The 20,668-nt window shown below is 46.7% G+C and overlaps 1 protein-coding gene across 1 annotated transcript in view; it reads left to right on the top strand.

The window, feature by feature from the left end:
* EDIL3 (EGF like repeats and discoidin domains 3) overlaps positions 1-20,668 on the top strand; it is a 1,526,861-nt gene that overhangs the window by 405,632 nt on the left and 1,100,561 nt on the right. The gene's annotated exons all lie outside the window — the stretch shown is intronic.

Genomic DNA, 20,668 nt, shown 5'->3' with positions numbered 1-20,668 from the left:
AGCAGTCATAGTCTAGAGAGGCTCTGTGGCGAAGCACTGATAATCTGCCATTTATCCGAAGACGGATGGGAGGCTAGGCGCTGCAGGGTAGGCAGCAGGCGCAGCAGAGCCCCAGAGACCAGATTGGTGCCAGCTGGAAGCGAAGGAGGCTGGGTGTGGCCGCTGGCTGTGAGGAGCGCCGTTGCCTGAGCTCACCAGCCGGAGAGGAAAATGCTGAGGGCAACATCGGGCAGTCCAGGGGCGGTGGTGGCTGGTGAGGTTCTGACTTGGTCCTGGCTGGGACCTGCAGAGGAGGTGCAGTTGGCAGTGGCTTGAGGATTGACGGGGGAGGTCAGTGGACTTCTGGGGGGGAGTAGCAGTGTGTAGCAGAAGCAGGCCCGGGGAAAGCCTAAGTGTTGACGCCTAGTTGTGGCTGGGGAGTGTTCCAGGTTTCCATGTCGGCCTTGTGCCCCCACCCTATCCCCCCCTTTTCAGGCACTAACAGCGGGAAGGGGCCCCCCATGACTGGATAGCCGGCTGCGGCATATCGTACCATGACTGCAGCAACCAGAGCCAGAATTTTGCTTGGCTTCCCCCCACCTGGCTGATCCCCAAAGACAGAGGGGCTCCTTATCTGTGAAACGTAAGCTGTGGGCACTTGGCCTGCCATACTACCTCCTCATCCCTGCCAGACATTGAGTTGTAGCTCAGGGGAAGTCACGCTTCTCTGACACCTCAGAGGCTACATTAGAGTGGCAGGATTTGCCGGTATTGGTCAACCAACAAGAGTTAAGGACAGAGCGGAGAAAGCAGTGGAATCCAAAGCCTTGCAGACGTAGGAGCCACCGGCGTTATAAAATATCCCCTGTTGGGCCAGGCCATGCTCTGGACTTAGAGCAGATTATCCAGGAGTAGCATCGTGCACTGCAGACTGCTACGGCTATCAGAGAGAGCCGACGACTACTTCAGGCACTGAAAAATAACTCAATGACTCTGATGCAGAAGATGACTCTTTTGGTGAAAACCTCTCAGACACTGGGTCCATGACTCTTCCGATTGTGATGCCTTAAACGGCAGATGACATGATTTAAACCTGTAATGGTGCTGTGTGCTAACTTCTCTGATGCTTGCTGTCACTGCCATAGATGGTTGATGGTTCAGGCTGTACTGTGTGCTTGCAGCTGCACTGCGTCTCTTGGTCAGACCCATTCCTTCACTTAACTTGTCGCTCTGCGGTGTCCCCCTCGCCTTTGGGATGGGGTTGGGGTGGTGGCCTGTGGGGCAGCTGTGGATTGCGCTGTCCTGCGTGCCTGGCTTCTGTCTGCATATGAGATGTGCTAGGGGCGTTTGCCGCTGGACGCATTGGATAAAGTGAACCCCCCGCATTTACCTTTGTGCTTGTGGGTACCTTCTTTTCACACACTAGTCACGCTGGACAGGCGAGTTAGATGGTTTGGGCTATTGTTCGTTCAATGCCGCATTTGTTGGTAGTTGTCCAGATCCCTGCTGCGCCCCTCCCCCGTTGGCTTGATGGTCTATTCTGCAGTGTTCCCTGCTTTAGGGAGTAGTGAGCTTAAAGACTCTGTTTCGATTACCCAACTATGGGGGTCATTCTGACCCCGGCGGTCTCAGACCGCCGGGGCCAGGGTCGGCGGGAGCACCGCCGACAGACCGGCGGTGCCCCGCAGGGCATTCTGACCGCAGCGCTTTGGCTGCGGTCAGTGCAGGAAAACCGGCGGTCTCCCGCTGGTTTTCCGCTGCCCGTCAGAATCCTCCAAGGCGGCGCAGCATGCTGCGCCGCCTTGGGGATTCTGACACCCCCTACCGCCATCCTGTTCCTGGCGGTTCGCCCGCCAGGAACAGGATGGCGGTAGGGGGTGTCGCGGGGCCCCTGGGGGCCCCTGCAGTGCCCATGCCAATGGCATGGGCACTGCAGGGGCCCCCGTAAGAGGGCCCCGCTTGTATTTAACTGTCTGCATAGCAGACAATGAAATACGCGACGGGTGCAGTAGCACCCGTCGCACCTTCCCACTCCGCCGGCTCGATTACGAGCCGGCTTCATGGTGGGAAGGTCGTTTTCCCCTGGGCTGGCGGGCGGCCTTTTGAAGGCCGCCCGCCAGCCCAGGGGAAAACTCAAAATACCCGCCGCGGTCTTCCGACCGTGGTACGGTATTTTGACGGCTCCCGCCGGGCGCGCGGTGACCGCGCCCGGCGGGAGTCAGAATGACCCCCTATGTCTCCCATTAATGTTCTCACATAGATTGAGAGAGGTATACAATCGCAGTACATGATCCACATAGTGCTGCTGCAAGAAACTCACCTCATGCAGTCAGAGGGCACCAGGCTGCAGCTCCGCTGTTTGTGACTAATTTCTCTGCATATGCCAGAGGGGCTCTTGTTTGAATTAGGCTGGGTACCCCCCCTTTGTGGTGGAAGAGTTGGAGGTGGACACTGAGGGTCGGAATTTATTTCTATGTGGATTCTTAGATGGGCCTGCGTTGTTGCTGGGGGTCTGTTTATGCACAAGACACAGATCAGGCCTCTTTCCTCCTCAGACTATCTGAAGTCCTCTCCCACTGGAGTGATCTCCCATGGCTCAGGGGAGGATATTTTAATAGTGTCTTAGACCCGGACCTTGACAGTTCCTTCGCACCATTACCCACCATTACCTACTGCACCTACGGTGGCTGCTGCATGTTCACTGCAGTAATGGCTCCAGCACTGGTGGTGGAATGGCTGGTTGACTCATGGTGACACCACAATGCTGAGACAAGAGTCTATTTGTTTTTCTCAGCCCCGTACCAAGTTTATGTGCGAGTTGATAGAATACTTTGTACAGATATCCTGTATTCCACGGTGCTACAGAGGGATTACCTTAGACGCAATCACTCTAACCACAATCCCCAGCTCCTTCCCCATGGAAGAACACATCGGTCTCTGCTGTCCCCACTTGGCGGCTGTGGCCAGAGATGCTGGAGGATGCACCCTTTAGGGCATAACTTGCTGCAGCCATTGCTGAATATATTGACCATAATGCTGGCACTGTCATATCTGGGCTCATTGAATGGGATGTGTTCAAGGTTTACATCCGAGGGCACAGCTTGGGTGCACAATGAAACATGCGCAAGTCCATTGAGCGCAACTTAATCCAAGTGGAGAGAACACTGTTGCAATACCAAAAATGCGCCATCAGAACTCTCTAGAGACGCGTATACTGACAAACAGAAGGGCAGAACATCTGTCTCTGATGGAGAGGAAGTGTTGTGTTAACATGCAGTCCACACATGCTGTGCCTGATAAATCGGCAGGTCATTGGCCTGGTTGATCCACCAGGAGTGCACCTCTATGCTGGAGCTGTGCTCGGTGACGGCCGATATGCTCTACACCCAAGGCAATATACATGATGAACTGACGCATTACTACGCGACCCTGTACCAATCGAGGGCACTGGCTGGCCCACAAATTTTGAGCAGCTCTTTTCCTCACTCTTACTGCCTCACAGAAGATCAGTGGGAAGAACTAGATGAACCGATAAACTTAGCAGAGATACAGGACAGTATAAGCGCATTGGCTGCTGGCAAAACCCCAGGTCCTGATGGCCTCCCATCAGAGTTTATAAGACCTACTCCTCTATGATTGTGCTTTTTCTGCTGTGACTATTTGAGGAGACTCTGTCACTAGCATCCATGATAGCTTCCCAGCGGAAGCACTGCTGATAGCTGGATTCCTAAGCCAGACAGAAACCCAACAGAGCTGGGGCCATATAGGCCTCTGGCAATGCTTAACACAGATTATAAAATTCTGGCTAAACTATTGGCTGTGACCTCTGGTGCCTCAGTTGATCCACTCTGATCAGAATGGCTTTGTGCCAGTGTGTAGTACTTCCCGTTATATCAGATGCCTGTTCTTGGTTATGAAGTACTCTGTGCAGGGTTGGCCTGGTGTGGGCGGCCTGGTGTGGGCTGCCTGGTGTGGGCTGCCTGGTGTTGGACCTGGAGAAGGCCTTCGGCTCACTGGAATGGCCCTTCTTATTTGAGGTGCTGCGCAGGTTGGGTTTTGTCCCCGGCTTTTGAAGGCTAGTGAAATTGTTGTACATGCATGCACAGTTTAGAGTCAGAACCGGCTCAACTATTTTGGAGTCAATTGGGGTGGGCAGGGGGACTCGGTAGGGTTGCCCCCTTTCCCCACTGCTGTTTTCACTGGCGATAGAGACCCTGATAGCAGAACTCCACCAACTAGGGGGAACCCTGGAGTATCCTTCTATGGGATGGTAAGCTTACTGTGTCCCTGTATGCAGATGATCTCCTCCTGTATTTTAGGGACATTACCAATATTCCTGAGAAGATTACAAATATACTGCAATGCTTTGCTGCGCTGTCGGGGTTATGAGTCAATTGGAGAAGTCATGCCTCTTCCCTTTTAGCCCCGATTGGCCAGACCCCGGCCTCACCCTATGAGGTACACTCATTGACTGGCAGCCCATGATGTCTTGATATGTGAGCATTAATGTATACCATGCGGTGGATGACCTGCGAGACTGAAACCTCAACAGGGTGGTGACATTGATTTGTGCCCAAATGACTTTCTGGCAAACACTGCCGTTCTCTGTGATAGGGGGGAATAGCACTTCTGAAGATGGTGGACCTCCCCCGGCTGCTTTATTATTTCTCCAATTTACCATTGTATTTTGCAGCTAAATCTATCAGTGAAATGGAGTCCATAATTAGGGAATTTATTTGGAACAAAAGCCGCTGTAAAGTGGTACTGACAAAGTTGTACTCGCCACTGGAAAGGGGTGGCCTAGTGATGCCAAACATGGAGAAGTAGTATCTGGTCTCCCAGTTACAATGGGTTGCCAGGTGTTTTTTTGGACTCCAGCTGTCGGACACAGCAGCAGTAGCACAGCCTTGGTCACTACCTGAGGTGTCACATCTGTTTCACCAGAACATGCGAACTAGTGCACCAACCTTGCTCCTGGTGGATGTGGAGCATCACTGTTACCGCAGGAGCCTGCAGGCACGCTAACCCCATTTGATACACTAGCATAGGAAACAGGCTTGTCACCGTGGCAGTTCTTACTGTGTAACTCCATGATAGCGTTGCTGTCTCGACATTGGAGGAGCATTTCCACTGAACCACCAATGCACCTCTTGGTGCAATGCCTTCACATTATGGGGTGGGGTAGACATTTAGTACGTTGGCTCACAGATGTGCTCTGGTCACACACAGTACACACCTGTGCCACACTGCGGGATAGTTGGGAGGGCGACCTGGCCAGGCCCTGTGCAGACAATGAATGGGAAGCTGCCCTGAAAAGCCACATTAACATTCTGCGCAGTGCACGATTCTGTCTGATCCAATTCCATACTCTCCATAGGGCCTATCTTATGCTAGCAAAGATTAATCGATACTTTCAGTGCATGGACACAGCTTGCGCCCACTGCTCATTGATGGCGGCAGACTTGTTACACATATTGTGGCCCTGTCCCTCATTATGCTTTAATTGGCGTGAGGTGTTGGCACAACTATCGATCTGTATGGCACGTCTGCAGCTGATCACGTGGGAAGCATGTATCTTGGGCCTTCTCCCCAGAACTAAAAAGCATAAGGCTTCCATGAGATTCCTAGATTTGGGCCTTTTGACAGCTAAGCGACTCATCAGCAGGAGATAGAAGTCCACAGAGCCCCCTTCAATAGAAGCATGGAAGAGGTTGTTTATCTTATGGGTGGGGGCACAGAGGGTGGCATTGTGGAGGGAAGATAGCTTGGGATTACGTAAAATTCCCTTGGCCTCCAGCTGGGATGGGATTTTGCTGGAGCTCTGGGAACAAGAGCAAAGGTTCGATAGAGATGCTGTGCATGCGGCGACCACGCTGGTGACGGAGGATTGAGTTGGTTGAATGCAGTGGCTCAATGTTGCCTTCTCTCGGCAGCATGCTTGGCCCTCCAAGGGGGGGCTCAGTGGGTAAAACTGAGAGGGGTCCTGTGGTCGCACGTTTGGCGAGATTTGATTGAGTGACTGGGTGAAGATGAGGGTATATACGAGGGGGGTGAGCAGCTGGGGAACGGATTCCAGACAAGGTTATTGTTGTGTTTTTATATTGTTGCATATAAGATTTATGCTGATTTTAACTTCTTTACTGTGCGGTGTGCAATAGTCGCCTGCTGAGAGGATGTATTGATATATTATCTCCCATGCTGATAACCATCCCGCAGGTCGATGACATGTGATGTCTCATAGTCCTAATGTACCACCACCTCAGCCCTTATTGTACATCCTAACCATCAACAGATCAAGATTTACTGGCAGTTAGAGTGATAGAAACAAATGTTATGTCATGGGTGTTGCGACCCTAGCGCTCAACCTGCGGTTGATTTATATGATAGGTATTTGTATTTCTTTATATGAAAAGAAATAAAAAGATTCAAGTAAAAAAAATATGTACTATAAAATACAGTTTGTGAATCCTGCCTCATTCGTAATTTTATTTCGGCACATTAGTCATTTGTTTTCTTTTCAGTGATCCTTAGCTTTGTCCTGAATCAAACTGAATTGATTTGAACAATAGCCAAATTGAAGCACAGTATTCTTTATCCCTAGTCCCATTCATAATCTGGGCTAGTTCACAAACATTTTTCAAAATTTGTATATCTACTCAGCTTTGGGTAAATATGAATTTCCTGGGGTTCTTTACGTTTCATTTGGTTAGGTATTTTAGGTATTTTTCACTTCCATCTTGAACACTTAACTTGGCACAAGGATTGTATGTATTATCACTGATTTCCTACTCATCACCTGTGACCCTCTCTTTGGGAACACCCCTCTTTTCAATACTGGCCATAAGCCTACTAAAACGTGTAAAAGGCTATTTCTGTTGAAAGGTTGTGTGACAAACTTTTTGACCTTAAGTGTGAGAAGCTGGCTTGGTTTGTAGTGGGTACCAGAGGTACTTAAACCTTATTCTAGGTCCAATGATCTACCTTAGTGAAATGTAGGCAGTGTCTAGCAACTTAGGCCCTCTATTAGTAGCTGTAGCAGAGCAGCCAAGGCTGAACTAGGAGACATGCAAAGCTCTTGCAATACCACTATAGGCACATAGTACTTATACACAATAAAAGACAATACTCAGTGTTACCAAAAATAAAGGCACTTTATTTTAGTTACACAAGGCCAAAAATATCTTACAGACAATACTCTTACTGGAGGTAAGTATTACACACAATATATACACTAGTAACCAAAATAAGGAAGTAAACAGTCATAGAATAGTGCAGAGAGTGAAAAACACAATAGATTGCAATAGACCAAGGGGCAACACAAACCATATACTAAAATAGTGGAATGCGAATGTTGAGTTCCTCCCTAGGCAAGTGTAGTGTGCAGAGGGGTGCTGGGAGTGTAAGAAAGTACCAAAGGTAGGTAAAATAGCAGCCCACCCCAGAGCCTAGGAAAACAGGAGTAAAGTACAGCAAGTTTCCTCAGAACACACTAGAAGTCGTGGTAAAGGATTATGCAAGAACCAAGAAAGACTGCAAGAAACCAACAATGGATTACTGGACCTGAAGACCTGTGGAGAGAGGAGACCAAGTCCCGAAGTCGATGAAGAGTCCAAGAAGAACAGGAGCCCCTGACAACCTGAATGAAGGTGCAAAAGAAAAGTACAGAAATGCACCAAAGAAGACCGTTGTGGGTTCCTTCTTGGTGAAAGAGATGTCCCACGTTGAGTCATTGGATGCAGGCTGTTTGCGTCACTGGATTCTGCCAACAAGCCTTGGTTCACGCAAGAACGTGTTTTGCATCAAAGAGGTGCTGCCCAGACCCAGGAGGGACCTGGAGGTCTCAACTTGGACTGAGGAGACAGAGGGGGCTCTCAGCACTTCAGAGAACACTCGGGAGTCCCAAGACATGGGGACAAAGGAGTTGCAAAGTGTGGTTGGCACAGCACTACACAAAGAAATCCCACACCACAGGACAACAACTCAGGGAGCTGAGCATCACAGGATAGAGTGCTGGGGACTTGAGCTATGTTGAGCTATGTTGTGCATGAAGAACTTTTGGAAGAAGTGCGCAGAAGCCCAAGGAGTTGCAAAAGATGTGATGCACTGGGGTACTGTCTGGCACGGGGAGGTAAGCCCTTACCACCACCAAATTAAAACAGCTGGACCTTTGGACAGTCAGGATTACTTCAGTCCACCACCAGGGATCACGTTCGTCGACAGGAGAGGAGTCCCAGAGTACCAGTCATCATTGCAGACAAGTGCCTGCTGAAGCAGGGAAGTGACTCCGTCACTCCATGGGAGATTCCTTAGGTCCTTCTGGTGCAGAATGAAGACAGGCAGTCCTCAGAGCATGCACAACCTGGAAACTGTTGCATTTGCTGGCTGGAGCTGAAGTTGCAGGGTCACAGGAGCCTTTCTGGATACTTTGTTGCAGTTACAGTGGTTCCTGGAGCAGTCTGCGGTTGATCCGACGGTCAGAAGCTGAAGCAGAGGATGCAAAGGAGTCCTGGTGGTGTCTTGCAAACCGAATCTGAGGAAACACCCAGAATAGAGACCCTAATTAGCCCTGAGAGGGGGATTGGCTACCTACCCAGGTATGCACCTATCAGGCGGGTCTCTGATGTCACCTGCTGGCACTGGCCACTCAGATGCTCCCAGAGGGTCCCGACACCTTGGAATCAAAGAAGGTTCACACCAGGGACACTCTGGAGGAGCTCTGGGCACCACCTCTGGGATGGTGATGGACAGGGGAGTGGTCACTCCCATTTCCTTTGTCCAGTTTCACACCAGAGCAGGGACACCGGGTCCCTGAACCGGTGTAGACTGGATTATGCAAGGAGGGCATTGTTTGTACCCTTCAATGCATTTCCAGAGGCTCTGGGAGGATACCCCAGGATGGCAGAAAGCTGTCTGTGAAGTGGCAGCAGCTGTGGCTGCAGTGGAAACCTCAGAGTGCTGGTTTGGCAGTACTGGGAGTCCATGGTGGAGCCCCCAGAGTGCATGGAATTGGCCCCCCAATACCAGATTTGGATTGGGGTTTAATTTCACAATCTTAGACACCTCACATGGCCATATTCGGAGTTACCATTTGGAAGTGACATATATGTATTGACATGTAGTGCATACCTATAATTGTACCCCCACACTTGCAAAGTCTAGGAAATTGGCCCTGGGCAATGTGGGGACACCTTTGCTAGTGCAAGGGTGCCCTCACACACAGTAACTTTGCACCTAGCCTTCAGTAATTGAAGATTAGACATATAGGTGACTTATAAGTTACCTGGTGCCGTGAAAATGGCTGTGAAATAGTGGGTGCATTTTTTCCCTCAGGCTGCAGTGGCAGTCCTGAAGAAGTGTTTGTATCAGCTCCTTATGGGTGGCAAAAGAAATGCTGCCACCCATGAGGACCTCCTGGAACCCTAATGCCCTGGGTACCTAGGTACCATATACTTGGGACTTATAAGGGGGACCCAGTGTGCCAATCTGAATTGGAATATGGAGTCATTAAACTAAAGTGACAAATTTGGTAAACAGAGAGCATAAGCACTGGCGTTCTGGTTAGCATAACTCCAGTGACACAGTCAAGCATACTGGCAGCACATCTAGGCCATAAACTATGAGCACTGGGGTCCTGACTAGCAGGATCCCAGTGAGACAGTAAAAACACACTGACAAACAGGCAGAAATTGGGGGTAACATGCCAAGAAAGATGGTACTTTCCTACACTAAGTAAAAATGTTTGCAGTTTTAAATATAGTTTTTATACAGATTATTAGAACATGTATAGAGAAACAGGTGGTGCGTTGTCATATGTAGTCATTCTTCCATGTCTCTGCTAAAAGGAACACATCTGCTAGACATAACTAACTTTGCCTTCTTTGAAATTGCTCAATATTTGTAAATAGGAAACTATAATATTGTCTTGAGGTGATGCTAGATTGGAGAGCCTCCCTGCCCCCCATCTGTAGGTGAAACTCAGCTGAGAAAGCAATTGCAATGGTCTTCAGAGTTGCCATCATTGGTAATTGATAGGGGAGCAATATATTTTCTATTAGGTATTTATTAATCATTTACTTGAAAATAAAAGCATGAACTACGTCTTGGAAATGAACAGTAGAACCCAGAACATAAGGAGGAATAGGTATGAAAAAAGGATAACTGGCTATTCACAGGGAAATGGCTAGAGAGCAGAATGTGCAAACTGATACAATCTGAAATAATAGATTTGATTTATACATAAAAATAAAATTCCCAAGTTTTTTCCAAACCTGTGGTAAAGGCAAGTGAAGTCCAATGGCATGCTAAACTCTCAATTGTCTCTACCAAGGAAGAGTGATCGACATTGTTGGAAAGACATGACAAAGAACTACGAGAGTTCAGGCGTTTATGATTAGTAGGGGACACCAGTTAAATTAAGCAAAACAAGTTTAGGGAGGGATGACACCTGTTGGAAAATGTGAAGCCTAAAGTGTGGTCCTGTCTTCATTTGATACAATATTGGTGGGGAAGGTCAGGGACACATAGGGGGTCATTACAACCCTGGCAGACGGTGTTAAAGCGGCGGTAAGATCGCCAACAGGCTGGAGGTCTTTTTTTCAGTATTATGACCATGGCGGTCACCGCCATGGTCATCCGCCGCTTCTCCGTTCCGCCAGGGTGGAGACGACCGCTGGGCTGGAGACCTGGGTCTCCAGCCCGGCGGCTGTCACAATACCACCACCGGTATTTTGACCCGGTAGGAACCGGCGGTAAGCACTATCAGTGCCAGGGAATTCCTTCCCTGGCACTGATAGGGGTCTCCCCCACCCCCATCCCGACTCCCTCCCCTATACCCCCACCACCCCTGCCACCCCCCAAAGGTGGCAGGGCCCCCTCCCCACCCCGACCCCCAACATCACATAACTCACACACACATGACATGCACGCAGGCACCCCCAACACACACACACACCGACGTACATGCCTACATCCACACACTCAGTCAGACACGCACACCCATATACAGACATACACGCACACATCCATCCATACAGACATACATACAGACATACACGCACTCATTCCCAAAACACGCAACACACCCGCAAGCATACACGCACTCACCCACCTCCTCTACATACACAGACGCACACCCCCATGCACCCACACAACACACAACTCGCCCCCACCCGCCTCTCCTAACGGACGATCGACTTACCTGTTCCGTCGATCCTCCGGGAGGGGACAGGAGCCATGGGGGCTGCTCTTCTGACACCACACCGCCAACAGAACACCGCTGCGCTGAATCACTGGACGTGATTCGCTGGGCGGTGTTCTGTTGGCGTGGCGGTGGAGGTGGAGCAACCTCCACTTCCCCGCCGCCCGCCAGTATGGCTGTTGGCGGCTCTCCGTCGGAAAAAGGACAGAGAGCAGCCAACAGTCATAATACGCCGAGCGGCAAACCGCCACTACTGGCAGTCTTCCGCACGGCGGTCCCTCTGCGGTCTTGTAAAAAGACCGCTGAGGTTGTAATGACCCCCATAGTTTCCACTACTACTTATGTATTTATTTCTGTCAAACGTAACTTATTCCATGACACAACAAGCCTCCGTGGTCCGCCCCCGCAGATTTGTGTCAGCGGCTACCACATGTTTCCTTCAGTATTGAAGAGCAGTCATACAGCCAACTGATGCTAAATAGCATGCTGAACAAATCAGACTGGTTTTGTATGAGCATACCCTATATAGACCACAAAACCATTAATCATCATTGAATCACATTTGCAGCATCCTCCTAGCATTATGTGGTAGGATTTAACCATTTCTCTACCTACTCCCTACCCCCTAGTTGATTGTAATTCAAATAACAAACCTCTTCCATACTCACCACATATTCTTTGATTCAAAATACTATTAACCCCTTCCCCGCCATGGACGTAATGGTTACGTCCATGGCAGCGCCCGTGTGGCGCCGTGGATGTAACCATTACGTCCTGCCACCGGCCCTCGGGGGAAGCGTTAGCGCTCCCCCCGAGGGCCGTCCCCCCACCCCCCAGGCCAGGGGTGAAAGGGGAATCCCTTCCCCTTCCACCCTGACCCCCCCGTGATGTCACAATCACAGAGCCTCCCCCATCGCGCTGGAAGCTCAGCTTCCAGCGCGATCGAAAGAGAAATGCTTTGCATTTCTCTTTCGATCACGTGGGGGAGGCCCGGAGAGGCTTCAAAGGGAAGGAAATGTATTTCCTTCCCTTTGAAGTCTCTCCAAGCGTTTCAAAAGCAGGATTGCTTGCAATCCGGCTTTTGAAACACCCACTAGACACCAGGGATGTTTTCTTTTTTTTTTAATTGGCATAAGGGAGCGACCCCTTGGGCAAGGGTCGCTCCCAGGGGGGGCATTTTTTTTAAGGCCTTTTCTGCCCCCCCTGGGGGCAGAAACCTCTAGGCACCAGGGATAATTTTGTTTTTTGTTTTTTTTAGGTGTGGGGAGCGACCCCTTAGGCAAGGGTTGCTCCCATAGGGGGCAAATTATATTTAGGCCATTTCTACCCCCCTTGGGGGCAGAAACCACTAGACACCAGGGAGTTTTTTGTTTTTGTTTTGTTTTTCACGCAAGGGGAGCGACCCCTTAGGCAAGGGTCGTTTCCCTGGGGGGCAAATTTATTTTAGGCCATTTCTGCCCCCCCTGGGGCCGGCTGAGCTAGAGGCCAAAATCCACAGGTAGGCACTTTTCAAAAAACACCTCTGTTTTCTGTGAAAAAATGTGATGTGTCCACATTGTGTTTTGTGCCCTTTCCTTTTGTGGGCGCTAGGCCCACCCACAGAAGTGAGGTACCATTTTTATCGGGAGACTTGGGGGAACGCTGGGTGGAAGGACATTTGTGGCTTCTCTCAGATTCCAGAACTTTCTGTCACCGAAATGAGAGGAAAAAGTGTTTTTTTGGCCAAATTGTGAGGTTTGCAAAGGATTCTGGGTAACAGAAACTGGCCAGAACCCCACAAGTCACCCCATCTTGGATTCCCCTAGGTGTCTAGTTTTCAGAAATGTGCTGGTTTGCTAGGTTTCCCCAGGTGCCGGCTGAGCTAGAGGCCAAAATCCACAGGTAGGCACTGTTTTGTTATTAGGCCAATCTGCCCCCGGGGTGCAGAAACCTCTAGGCGCCAGGGCAAATGTTTTTTTTTTTTTTTTGTTTGTTTATTTTTTTAGAGATGGGGAGCGACCCCTTAGGCAAGGGTCGCTCCCCTAGAGGGGTAAATTGTATTTAGGCCATTTCTCCCTGCTTTGGGGGCAGATTGGCCGATTTTAGGTCAATCTGTCCCCAAGGGCGGAAGAAACCACTAGGCACCAGGGATCCTTTTTTTTGCGCCATCACACAAGGGTCGCTCCCCGGGGGGGGTAAAGGGGGCAAATTTATTTTAGGCCATTTCTGCCCCCCCTGGGGGCAGATCGGCCTATTGTTATTAGGCCGATCTGCCCCTAGGGGGGGCAGAAACCTCTAGGCGCCAGGACAATTTTTTTTTGTTTTTTGTTTTTTGTTTTTTTAGAGATGGGGAGCGACCCCTTAGGCAAGGGGATCGCTCCCCTGGAGGGGCAAATTGTATTTATTCCATTTCTGCCTGCTTTGGGGGCAGATTGGCAGATTTTAGGTCAATCTGCCCCCAGGGGGGGCAGAAACCACTAGGCACCAGGGATCTTTTTTTTTGTGCCGTCACGCAAGGGGAGAGACCCCGTAGGCAAGGGTCGCTCCCCGGGGGGGGGGGGGATTTATTTTAGGCCATTTCTGCCCCCCTTGGGGCCGGCTGAGCTAGAGGCCAAAATCCACAGGTAAGCACTTTGCAAAAAACACCTCTGTTTTCTGTGAAAAAATGTGAGTTGTCCATGTTGTATTTTGGGCCCTTTCCTTTCGTGGGCGCTAGGCCCACCCACACAAGTGAGGTACCATTTCTATTGGGAGACTTGGGGAAACCCTGGGTGGAAGGAAATTTGTGGCTCCTCTCAGATTCCAGAACTTTCTGTCACCGAAATGTGAGGAAAACTTTTTTTTTTAGCCACATTTTGAGGTTTGCAAATGATTCTGGGTAACAGAACCCGGTCAGAGCCCCACAAGTCACCCCATCTTGGATTCCCCTAGGGCCTAACCGCGAACTGCCCCAAATAGCCAAAAAAAGGCTTGGCACATGAGGGGGAAAAGGCCTGGCAGCGAAGGGGTTAAAATGCTTAAGACCTATTAGCATTCAGGATTTATGTGAATCGTGGTAGGAAATATAGTTCCTATATTTATGCAAATGGGAATTTAGCTCTGTTAAATTATTAGACATATTTTTATTTTTCTCAAATACCTCTAATGTGTTTTCTTCTATTGTAACTGTTTTGTCCAACTTCAGCTTCAAAAGACAGCTGATCCCGCTGTAAAGTGCAGTTATACATACATGTATCTGCTATGTTTAAAAAAATGAAATAAGTAATTATTTTAAAGAAACTCCTTCATTCATTATGGAGACTATACTTAATGATGTAGATTCTTCCAATATGGTGGTCACCTAGCCATTCTTCATGAGGTAAGGTTTGGAACTGTTGTGTAAATGGTGAGATAATAGTAAATTGGATTTTCATGCTAATGTGTTTTTTATTAAGAGATGATTTTTCTGTAGTTGATTGAGCAGAGATTTTGCCAGCCTTCTCTGTCGAGGCAGGGTTTTCCAAAATGTTCAGACATTTACAGAAAATATTCTGGAAAGAATGTTTTATTTCTTGAACTTGTAGTCTGTTAGCGTTGAAGTTTCCTTTATGTCTGAGATTTCATGAACTGCTTGTGGGCTTTATTTTAGTTTTTTGTAAGGTTAAAGGATGAATTGAAGTGAATGGCTTTTGTCACATTTTATATAATATAGGACTATCTTGCTTTCCATTATAGCCATTTCAGTGAAGTGAGCTGAGTGGTGATATGGTAAAAAAAAACAATATTGTTGTTAACAAATTGTTTTGCCACATGTAAAAATGCTCCTCTGGGGCTGTCAATATTTAGCAAGGTTTGTTAAGACATTTTTTTACGATTGATACCGAAGAGTAGTAGGAATTGAATTACTGTTTTAAAATAACATTCGGCAATGGTTGACTCTGTTTGACTGAAAAGTCTAAGTTGTTTTAAGGTATCTTTAGATAACATGTTCGGATGGGACCCCATATTAAGATTTTGATATATCAGGATATGCCAATTCACTGTGCTTTAAGCCAACTGTTGTTAAGCTTGCATTCCTGGATCGGAAAAAGCAAAAAAAAGTTTTCCATTTTGGTGTCTTTGTTTTGTGACTGTTCTCCTCATCCATTTTTGGATTTTGGAAAAGCAATTGCTTGGGACTTTGATATTTCAGTCTTAGGAGACTTTAATGCTTTATTGTTTATCATCTGTGTTTTGAATTAAATTTACATCCAAGTCTTGTATGAGTTCTTCCAGAATCTCAGCACAAGCATTGAACTATAGAGGTTCCAGATCGAATCCTCTGAGACTCCAAAGTTCAATGGGATTTTGCAAAATAAGAATGTGTAAAACACACTATATGCTATTTGAAAAATAAGACCAAGTCATTTGATAAACTATAATTTGAGTGCATTTGTTCATTTAAGTTCTTATGGTGGATAACATGGTTGAAGGTGTCAAAAGTCAATAATAAGTCAAGTAGTAATTTCTTTATTATCACATGTGGATTATGTCATCGTCTAGTTTTATGGTGGCTGTTTTTGTTATGTGGCTTAATTTGAAACTAGATTAGTAGTCTGCTAAATGCTAGTTGGAACAGAGCCAGAGGAAATTGTTCAGCTGAGTGGCACTGACTTTTCAAGAAGTTTAGAAATTAACAGTAGGCCTATGGTGGAATGAAAATATTCTACCTTCTTTAGGTATGAGGCAGTTTTAAAAGGAAGGTTTTAGTGAAGACAATTTCAGTGAGTTGAAGACTGGACCTAATTTCTTGCTAGAAGTTTATTGTACCAGCCAGTCCAGAGGTATTCTTAACTTTTTGCCAGGTATGTTGAAATCAAATTATTAGAACAATTGGAAAGTTTTGTTTTTGTGATAATCTCTTAAGCGGCAGGAGAGATTCCCAAGGTTCTGGGCCTTTTCTTACTTGGGTGAGCTTGCAGACAGAGAATCATTGAAGAAGAATTCTTGTTCAAACATATGGGATTTTACATTAAAAATAGAGGAAAATTGATTTAATTTTTCTGCTGGCATGGTATTTTTGTTTGAGAATGTAGGTTTGTTTTACAAGCATAAACTGGTTTAGTTATTTTTTTACTACATCTAGGATTTGGAAATATATAGTTTTGCATTGAGGGCTCTTTTGCCAATAGTTGCAGTTTTTAGATATTAAGAGTGTGTTTTTATGAAAAAATGGGATTCTTCCAGCATTTTCCCTCAAACAGACAGACAATCCTGATCTTATTGTTTGGTTATTTGGAGTACCAATTCAAATTATTTCCCTTTTCCATTTGAGAGGAGTCATTTAAATAAGGACTGTAGTGATTGTGTTGCAGTTTCTATAGTTATAACAAGTGTATAGCAGTTTCTGTAGAAGGTTGTAAAATAATTAGTGGGCAATTTCATTTTCTTTTTAGAAGTTAGCTCTTGAGGGTATGCACTTTAATGGAAATCAGGAAAGGGACTTGACAGCAATGATACAAACATAATGTGATTGACCTCCTCTGCAGGATCATCCCAAAACATTTTGCCTTCCCCCTTCCTGTTTTTCTGAATTCCCCTGTAAATTAAATGCTACTATTGGGACTGCAGCAGCACTTATTGTGCTGGTCATTTAAGAGCTTTCTAAGGATGTTTCAACTCTGCCATTTCTGCCTGCATGCAGTTTTAGACAGCCAATTCCACTTGGCAAAATGAACTTTTTGCCAAACCTAAAACTAATTTTTTAAACCATATAATTTACACCTAGACTGGTCCCTAAACAGCCCATAGGGCAGGGTGTGTTGTATTGAAAAGTTTGGATGTGTACTTTTCAGTTTCACATGTCCTGGTAGCGAAAAACTCTCAAATACTTTTTTCACTATTGCAAGGCCTACCTCTCCCATTGAGTAACATTAGGTCACCTTATTATATTTAATATGTGATATCTTTTTCTTGGGAGCAGGTAGGCATGTCATATTTGGTGTCTGAGGAATTGTGATTTAAAACACTCTTGAATGGTAAAGTTGGATTTTAAGTCACAATTCTGAAAGTGCCATATGTAGAAAGTTTGCATTTTCTTGTCCTAGTCATTTGGTGCCTGCTGCCTGTTTACTAGGTCACTTGCCTAGTTGTAGTTGTCAGTAGGCCTTTGTGTATTCCTCCCAAACAGCCACACAATAGAGGTTCTGGGTGTTGGGAGGATGGGCCATTCTAACTTAATGAGAGAAGTAGAGCTCTCACCTGTCACACTTGAACTTTAAAAACACTGCCTCAGCTCACACACAAAGGACTTCACAATAGTCTATTGTGACTGCAGATAGACTGGAAACCAGGGCAAGGAGGCACTAAATTGCAGACACTTCTATAAGGGAATGACTCCAGACGTTTCTTCCACTTCTAAGTGGGCACCACTTATAAAAAAGGAACCTCTGACACGCTCTTTGGTATAGGCCTGGACCTATGGATACCACAGAAGGACTTTACTGCTTCAAGAGAACTGTTCTGCTGCCTGAGGCTTGCCCTTCTGTCTGAGAATGGAGATTAGACCTGCATTCTTCAATCCAGGCTACCTAAGTGACTCCAAGGGCTAGTTAGCTAACTGAGCTACAAAGATGCAACAAGCTCCAGAGGTCATCTGTAACTCTCTGAGCCCTTCTGGTGTCTGCTGGGTGAGTTTCTGACCCACAAGAGGTGCCTCTGAGGTCCTGCACCCTTTTTTAATCAGTTGAGCTTGTTCGTAAAGAACAGAGAAATTCTGACATTTTGGGCTCTTGGTGACCAGAAATGGACCTGTTCATGCCAAGATCTTGCCTCTTGCACTGACTGCCAACACAAACCTCCTATGAACTAGGCTCTTTGCACTACTGAGTCTGCCAGTGACTACTGCTGACAACACAAAATCTACATTAAACACTACAACATCAACAGCCTGCAGTGACTGCCAAAGCAAAGCTCCAGAAATGACTGTCTGCGATGCCTTCATGTAACAGTGTTAACTGTCTTACCATACTTGACCTGGTCACTGTGATACAAGGATGACCATCCACAATGTTCTCCCTGCTCCTCACTGCCTTCTCCACCACTAATGGAACTCTTTGCACTGGACTTCAGAAGGTAACTTTTTCAGATGGACCAACCTAGTCCTTGTATCTGGCCCACTCTTCATCATGGTTGGCCTGAATTTCCTACTTTCATTCAGTCTTGAATGACCAGATGACTATGAGTGGCAATTCATGCCTTTAGGTGCTATACTTACCATACATCTTTGAAATTGCATACCTCTAGTTCTACTGATTACATTTTTGTTGTTTTGGTGTCAAATAATTTAGTACATTTTACTTTGTTTCTAAATTGATGTGGTCTTTTCTTGTGTGGTGTTGTCACTGTATTACTTTTTGAGTGCTGCATAAATGTTTTACACATTGACTCTAAGTTAAGCCTGTTTGCTTTTGTGCCAATATGCCAGAGGATTAAGCACAGGTTAATTTAGTGACTTTATGTTTTTCCAGAGAGTGATTGTGGCTTTTGCTTCAGTACGGTTTCACCCCCCTCAGCCAATGATCATATTTCTCACAGTAAGGTATCTATGTTGGTGATAATCAGGTTTATGATACCTTCTTTCTTGTGGCCAGGAGCTTTTGGTTGTTGTTGAAAGGGAGGAGGCTGGGTTGATTGAGAGCTCCACCTCTAGTTAGTCTCCAAGTGAGATGTTCTCTGAACAGATAGGAAGTTGACTCATTATAAAGTCTATCCCTATCTAAGCAAATTTCTGATTTAGCTGAGTGGCTGTTGTGTGATGTAGTATCTTATGGCACTTGAGTTGTTAAAATTGGAATCAAAAAGAAGACAGTGGAATGATTGGTTAGTGGGGTTGTTAAGGATGTGAACTTTAGGGATGTCTTGTAGATTAAGAAGATTCCTCCGCCTTTCTTCCCTATTTGGTCATTTCAAGTTATTTCAATGTCTTTTTTATTAAAGACAGCAATGTGATGTGCTTTTAACTAGAAAAATAATGAAGCATTCAAACATAATTGAAATCACATTACAAATGTTTCACTGCATTGTGTATATTTAATTGGTCTCCGAATGTAAGCCAGGAAGAAACTCATTGAGGAAACTAGATGAAGTAAGTCAGAGACACTTTGTGAAAAGTTAATATTAGATGATGAAATGTATTTCATATTGCTCTGCACTCCACACAGGCAGCATTATTTAAAAAAAAAAAAAACCTTGATTTTAATAGCTCTCAGAGGTAATAGTACAGGAACACTGAAAACAAACCATTACTGTATCAGGCTTTAGAGTTCTTTGTCAGGGAGAACAATTACGATTAGGAGAGTGTTTAACGGGTTCCCTGTGTCAGACGGCTGGGAGCCATCCATCGCTACAGTGCTCCTGTGCATTGGACGGCTCCCGGCTGTCCGCGTACATGGCACTTGAAATACCTCTGATGTCGACACCAGAGGCATTTCTTTTAGAAAGAAACAGCCCTGGGAGATGGGCGAGAGCTTCCCCATCTCCCGAGGCTGTTTCTTTTGTTTCAGTGAAATGACTATCAGCACAGGCGGTACGCTGATGTAATTTCACTTTCACTGCCTCAGAGCTTAATGGGCTTTCTCAGCCACCTGAGCAGTGAGGCAGACGGAAGAGGTATCATCATAAAGGGGAGAATCTCCCCTTTCCAATTGCAATGGGAATCCTCTTGAGTGGATCCCTGCTTGGGGATCGCTGCAGCAGGGCAATGGTCAAGCAGGCATCCACCTATTAGACGCCAGGAGATGGGGAGGGGGAGAGGGGAGCGGCCCCTTCGCAAGGGCTTTTTCTTCCTCCTGAAGTTTTTAAACATATTCAGTCTTTCTGCTCACCAGCCCGCAATCTACCCCTAGGTAGATTTTGTAATATGGCCATCAAGAATAGGCACAGTCTTTCTGTGCTCCTGGGGGGCATATGTTTACAATATCTCCTGATCTTTACCCACTGGTGGCTGCAAGCACATTAGGAATGAAGGATTCTTTTTTATGTAAATTTAGGGGTGGGGGCTGCCCTGAATGGGCAATTTAATGCCCCTAACTCTCCCAGAAATAAACACTGTCTTTCTGTACCACCTGAGAGGGAGATTGGGGCAATAGCCCTCGATCTACCTGTCTGAGGGGGCAGAAAGGCCACTATGCCACAGGGATTTCTTTATGCATCTAGGGCTGGGGCTTCCCAGAATGGGCCACCATTTACCCCCTCAAAACCCTCAGGACAGTTTTTCTGATCCCAGGAATCCCAGGCACCAAGGATTTTCTTTGGTAATATAGGGGTAGGGGCTGCCCAGAATATGCATGGCAATGCTGCTACCCCCCCCAACATAAATGGGCATAGACTTTCTGCCCCTCCTGCAGGGCAGTTGGGGATTATTACCCCATATCTGCCCTCCAGGTTGGACAGAAAGCCCAGGAGACACCAAGGAAGTATTTATTTTAAATAAAAGTAAAGGAATTAGAGCTGGCACTGGTTATGCCCCTCACTCCAACTGAGGGGGGCAACAGT

Source organism: Pleurodeles waltl, chromosome 1_1 (assembly GCF_031143425.1).
Source record: "Pleurodeles waltl isolate 20211129_DDA chromosome 1_1, aPleWal1.hap1.20221129, whole genome shotgun sequence".
Taxonomy (NCBI): domain Eukaryota; kingdom Metazoa; phylum Chordata; class Amphibia; order Caudata; family Salamandridae; genus Pleurodeles; species Pleurodeles waltl.
Note: the sequence above shows the minus strand (reverse complement) of the source record. Positions and strands in the feature narration are given on the sequence as shown.